The 4858-nt window shown below is 46.9% G+C and overlaps 1 pseudogene across 1 annotated transcript in view; it reads left to right on the top strand.

Annotated features, from left to right (window-relative positions):
• The window catches only part of LOC110293294, a 9080-nt pseudogene extending 6325 nt beyond the window's left edge, over positions 1–2755 (top strand). The window contains exons 2-4 of the transcript XR_002377791.1: positions 1447–1537; positions 2187–2291; positions 2433–2755. The product of XR_002377791.1 is annotated as a 60S ribosomal protein L36 pseudogene (transcript). The remainder of the gene's footprint in view (positions 1–1446; positions 1538–2186; positions 2292–2432) is intronic.
• The last annotated feature ends 2103 nt before the right edge of the window (positions 2756–4858 follow it).

Here is a 4858-nt window from a genome sequence, read left to right as displayed (position 1 = left end):
AAAAAAAAAAAAAAAAAAAAAAAAAAAAAAAAAAAACCAAACATACATACAAACAAACAAACACTGAAAAGAAATGCTTTAGGCACTGTGATTTTTAAATACCTTAGCCACCTTTGCATGTCACTGTCCTTGGCTAAAGAAATAGATGTCTAGTTTGTAAAGTGATGCTCATTGCCTACTTACCCAGGCCAACACCATTTTCAGCTCCATGTTTCTTCTATGCTTCAGGAGATTATAAAGGAAAACTTGGCTTTCCTTAGGGTAGCTTGGGCCAGTATTTAGTTGGAAGGTTGTGAAAAGAGTAATTCAATTAAAAAGTACTCCCATTCAGATTATTCATCTAACAAATACAATAAGCATGTACTATGTCCCAAACTGTGGCCTTTGAGTATTCTAAAAACACAGGCACAGTCTGGGGTTCACATCCTCAGTTAGGTGCCAACCATTTGACACAATGGTTGTGATAAAATGTAGTAACTTCTCTAAACATTGTGGGAACGTACAGAAGGCAGCTCGGTCATGACCATGTCCGAAGTGTCTCAGTTTGACAAATAGGTGCTGTGTTAACAGGGGTTAAATGAGGGGCCGGGGTTAGAGCGAGGGTGGTAGAGTGCTTGCCAAAAATGTACAAGGTTTTGAGTTTGGTCCCCAGCACTGAGTGAAACCAGCCATGGTGGCATGAAACCAGGCATGCCTGTAATCCTTGCGCTAGGAAAGTAGAGGCAGAATAGTCAGAAGTTCAAAATCACCCTCAGCTATAGAGTGAGTTTGAGGCTGGCCTAGACTAGATGAGATCCTGCTTCCTGAAAAAAATTATAAAAGCTCCCACGGGGTGTGGGGAGAGTGGAGTAACTGCAAGATAAACCATGTGACATCCCTGTCCTCAGGAACTCAGTCCAGGGAAAGATAAGAAGATAACTGTCGGGCTGGTGAGATGGCTCAGCAAGTAAGAGCACCCGACTGCTCTTCCAAAGGTCCAGAGTTCAAATCCCAGCAACCACATGGTGGCTCACAACCATCTGTAATGAGATCTGACTCCCTCTTCTGGTGTGTCTGAGGACAGCTACAGTGTACTTACATATAATAAATAAATATTAAAAAAAAAAAGAAGATAACTGTCAATGAGAAGTGGAAAAAGTAACTAAGACTCAAGAGATTGGAGCACGGCCATCGGAGCAAAGACATTCAGGCTTCATTCTACCAACCAAATGCAAATCTCTTCCAAAGCCTTCACACTCCCAGAAGCCATCGACTAAACACAACGTGAAGCCACGGCTAAACAAACACAACATGCCTGCATCCATACATAACACACTGGGTCATGTACCACTGTAGCTGACATTTGTGAAAGCCTGATGTAATCTGAGATATTATAGAGAGAGGACCTACTATGTGCCAGGGCTTTGCAGTGTATTTATTTATTTGTTTGTTTGTTTGTTTGTTTAGTGGCGGTGTTACAGATCCAACCCGAAGCCAAAGGCTCCACCACGGGAACACCTCGCATCATTTTATTCAGAGCTGACATGAAATTTTTGATGTAAGTATTGCTATTTTCACTTCACAAATCATGTTCAACGTCATTCATGAAATGGGGGAGAGCCAGAGAGAGGTGACTCAGCGGGTGCGAGGCACTTGCCACAAATCCTGATGTACCTGACCCTGGAAGGTACATGGTACAGAGGGAGCTAAACTCCTGTAAACTGTTCTCTGACCTCCACATGCAATCTGTGACATGTGTGCAGGAGCTCTCTCTCTCTCTCCCTCTCTCTCTCTCTCTCTCTCTCTCTCTCTCTCTCTCTCTCTCTCACACACACACACACACACACTAAAACCTAATTTTATTCTTTTTTGGCTCTCCTAGGACTTGCTATGCAGACTAGGCTGGACTCAACCTCCTTGAGATCTATTTGCATCTACTTCCCAAGTGCTGGGATTAAAGGTGTGTGTCACCACACCTAGCTCTGAACCTAAGTTTCACCATCTTTAAAACACATTTGCCAAACATTGGTGGTGCACGCCCTTAGACCCAGCACCTGGGAGCCAGAGGCAGGCAGATCTCTGAGTTCTGAGGCCAGCCTGGTCTATAGAGTGAGTTCCAGGACAGCCAGGGTAATACAGAAAAACCTTGTCTCCAAAAAACAAAAACAAAAACCCTACACTTTTAAATATGTTTGTTTGTTTTACAGACGCCCGTTTGCTTTCTTCACCCCAGCCTCACTAGACTCTTTCTGTTCCTTGGCCTTCCTCAAAACCGCCTTCTTGCTGTCCCTGCGGTCATCGGAGAGCAGCAGGTAAGTGGGTCTCTTCGGGGCTCCTCTGGCGCCATCGGGCCTCCTGGCCCCGCGGGGCATCCCGGCGTGCAGACGGGCGGGCGGGTGCGCGCGGGCCGAGGTACCGAGTCTCAGCCGCGGTCTTGTCCCCGCTGCCCTCAGATATGGCCCTGCGCTACCCCATGGCCGTGGGCCTCAACAAGGGCCACAAGGTGACGAAGAACGTCAGCAAGCCGAGACACAGCCGGCGCCGCGGGCGCCTCACCAAGCACACCAAGTTCGTGCGGGACATGATCCGGGAGGTGTGCGGCTTCGCGCCCTACGAGCGGCGCGCCATGGAGTTGCTCAAAGTGTCCAAGGACAAGCGCGCACTTAAGTTCATCAAGAAGAGGGTGGGCACGCACATCCGTGCCAAGAGAAAGCGGGAGGAGCTGAGCAAAGTGCTGGCAGCCATGAGGAAGGCGGCCAAGAAGGATTGATGAACCCTCCCCCAATAAAAAGATCGTTCTTTTAAAAAAAAAATTAAAAACCCCTTCTTAGTTTTCTCATTTGTTCAGACATTTGCGGGGAACGTAGCAGAAGGTATCAGCACCCTACTCAAACGCCTTGGCCTGGAGCACAGCGTGCCTGCTGTTCCTGAGAACCGTGGATCGCCTGGGTCCACAGTGGAACACCTGCATTTCTTGACCTGAGAGTTTCATTTGGCTATAGGAGGGCCCAACCCATAGACCAGGCAGGCTGAAGCGGTAAAAAAAATAATTACACTTGCCAAGAGAACTTCTCAACCACTGTGGGGTGGAGCTGGTAGGAAAATATCCCAGCTTCCTGAACCCCTGGGGGGAACAATTATGAGTCTAGTCTGTCCGTTCTATACATCTCTTTGAAGAGCCTCCACTAGCACGGAGCCCCCATTGCATCGGCTGTATCCTTCTCATTAAGAAGCCTTTGTTGACACACACTCTCCTCTTCTCTGCCCCGTCTTCCTATTCTCTCACCATACTGCTTAGGATCCTCCTCTGATAAACACATTCATCTGGAGTCTGCTGAGGGGGTGAGTCTCACTGGGACAGATTTCTGCCTGGGCAGCCTTCACAAAGTCTTCTCTCAGCTGCTGTTGGTACTCTGACCTCTGACCTCCCTTCACCCCAGCTTCTGGGAACCCTTTGTCATTCTGTCCTGGAGCCTGTCTAATTGCAGGCCTGACTAGCTTGCTTTGAACAGCCCAAGAATGGCACCCTGGCCTTCCAAGTTCTCTCTGCTTCCAGCACTCAGTGACTTCCGGACAGGCCACACTGTTCAAAGTCCTTCTTACAGTTAATACTCTCGCCCTTGACAACTCCCGGGGAGTTGTGTGACCATTTGGTTGAGACATGTTTACAATTGCTAAAAATCAAGACAAAAGATTGTTACAAAGAACAACTTTTCCCTGGTTCAGACCTGAAATGAGCTAAGGAAGGGATCCCATAATTTGCAAGATTTAGTTCCTATGGGGACTGGAAAGATGGCTCAGCAGTTAATAACTGGTACTGTTCTTGCTGGGACTCCAGGACCCATACATACATGAGGCTTACCACTGTCTGTAACTCTAGTTCCAGGGGATCCAAGACTCTCTGGCCTCTGAGAACACATGTGTGCACTCTGTGCACATAAACATGTAGACGCACACACACATAAGTAAGTAAATATGTTTGTTTGTTCAAGATTTAGCCAGGTGTTGTGGTGCACACTCTTAATTCCAGCAGTTGGGAGGCAGAGGCAGGCAGGCAGGCATATGAATGCAAGGCCACCCCTGTCTACGTAGTGAATTCCAGGCCAGCCAGGCTCACATAGTGAGACTATGTTTAAAAAAAAAAAAATTAGTTACTAATTTGGATAGATTTCTTCTCTCTCTCCCTTTTGTGCTATTTGTTTGAGACAGGGTTTCCCCCGTATAGCCCTGGCTGGCCTGGAACTTACACTGAAGCTGGCCTTGAACTGAGAGGCCCACCTGCCTCTGCCTCCCACTCGGGATCAAAGGTGTGCACCATCACTGCCTGGAAAGATTTATCCAAAAATGTAGTGCATGCAGATGAGTGATGTTACTGCTGGTACCTGCTGGGATTGGCTCCAGGCCACCTCCAATGCCAGATTCCATAGACACTAAAGTTTCTTATTATGAAATGGTGTGTGCAGTGTTTGCATAGACCCTGGGCACTTTGTTTCTATACTTAAGTCATCTCCAGGATTTTTTTTTTTCAAGACAGGATTTCTCTGTGTAGATCTGGCTGTTCTAGAACTCACTCTGTAGACCAGGATGGCCTTGAACTCAGAAATTCGCCTGCCTCTGCCTCCCAGGTGCTGGGATTAAAGGCTTGAGCCACCAAGCCCTGCCTATCTCCAGGATTCTTATAGAACCTGATACAACAAACAACTCTGTCCCTGTTTTAATGCTGTATCATCTATGCAATAAGGTCTCTATTTTCAATAAAGATGCACATTTTCTACAAATGTGTTGTCTTAATTTGGGGGGGACCTTATTTATTTATTTATTTATTTACTTATTTGTTTTTTGAGACAGGGATTCTCTGTATAGCCCTGGCTGTCCTGGA

This window comes from Mus caroli, chromosome 4 (genome assembly GCF_900094665.2).
Source record: "Mus caroli chromosome 4, CAROLI_EIJ_v1.1, whole genome shotgun sequence".
Taxonomy (NCBI): domain Eukaryota; kingdom Metazoa; phylum Chordata; class Mammalia; order Rodentia; family Muridae; genus Mus; species Mus caroli.
This window is presented reverse-complemented; position numbering and strand designations above follow the sequence as displayed.